Source organism: Sapajus apella, unplaced genomic scaffold, assembly GCF_009761245.1.
Source record: "Sapajus apella isolate SASKATOON/1434 unplaced genomic scaffold, GSC_monkey_1.0 scaffold41, whole genome shotgun sequence".
Lineage (NCBI taxonomy): Eukaryota > Metazoa > Chordata > Mammalia > Primates > Cebidae > Sapajus > Sapajus apella.
The window spans coordinates 10933128-10934235 of record NW_022436981.1 but is presented as its reverse complement, the minus strand read 5'-3'; the positions used below and the strand labels follow the sequence as shown (position 1 = coordinate 10934235).

The 1108-nt window shown below is 42.0% G+C and overlaps 1 non-coding gene across 1 annotated transcript; it reads left to right on the top strand.

The window, feature by feature from the left end:
- Positions 1-753: 753 nt before the first annotated feature.
- Positions 754-857, top strand: LOC116565919. Its single transcript, XR_004275658.1, has one exon. It is a non-coding gene; the product is annotated as a U6 spliceosomal RNA (small nuclear RNA).
- Positions 858-1108: the final 251 nt, after the last annotated feature.

The following is a 1108-nucleotide window of genomic DNA, read 5'->3' as shown; positions in this document are numbered from 1 at the left end:
ATTCCATACATTGTCTTTTCAATCCGTTGTGTCTGTTGATGCAAAGAAGTTTTTAAGCTTGATATATTCCCATTTATCTATGTTTTGTTGTCTGTGCTTTCAATGTCATCTCCAAGAAATCATTGCCAAATCCAATGTCATGAAAGTTTTCCTCTCTGCTTTATTCTAGGAGTTCTATAGTTTTGGCCCTTGCATTTAGATTTTTAATCTGTTTTGAGGTAATTTTTGTGTATGCTGCAAAATAAGCATCCAGATTTATCCTTCTACATGTGGACATCCAGTTTTCCCAGCACTATTTGTTAAAGAAACTGGCCTTTCTCCCACTGAGTGTCTTGGCACGCCTGTTGTAGATCATTTGGCTGCTTATGTGAGGGTTTGTTTCTGAGCTGTCTATTCTCTTCCACTGATCTTTATGGGCACGGTTAACTTTAAGAAAGGAAGACTATTGCCAGGCATGGTGGCTCACGCCTGTAATCCCAACACTTTGGGAGGCCAAGGCGGGAGGATCACGAGGTCAGGAGTTCAAGGCCAGCCTAGCCAAAATAGTGAAACCCCATCTCTACTAAAACTGCAAAAATTAGGTGGGCATGGTGACAGGAGCCTGTAATCCCAGCTACTCAGGAGGCTGAGGCAGGAGAATCACTTGAACCCAGGAGACAGAGGTTGCAGTGAGCTGCGATCGCACCACTGCACTCCAGTCTGACCGACAGAGCGAGACTTCATCTCAAAAAAAAAAAAAAAAAAGAATGTCTCTTGCTCACTTCGGCAGCACATATACTAAAATTGGAACTATACAGAGATTAGCATGGCCCCTGCACAAGGATGACACACAAATTCATGAAGCATTCCATATTTAAAAAAAAAAGGAAAAGAAAAGGACGACTATCTATGTGTACCTATCTTAATCATATTAGCCACTTAAGAGCAGTTTGTTTTCTTTAGCTGGTCACAGAAGAAAAAACAGAGATTTAAAGTAGGAGCAAAATTTGATAAAGGCAAGTTGCTGAAATGGAGGGACCACATGACTAGGATCTGAGAGCAGCCTCTAGCAGTTGGGAGTGTCCCCAGACTACAGCCGACAACAGCAAGAAAATGTATTCTCCCAGCA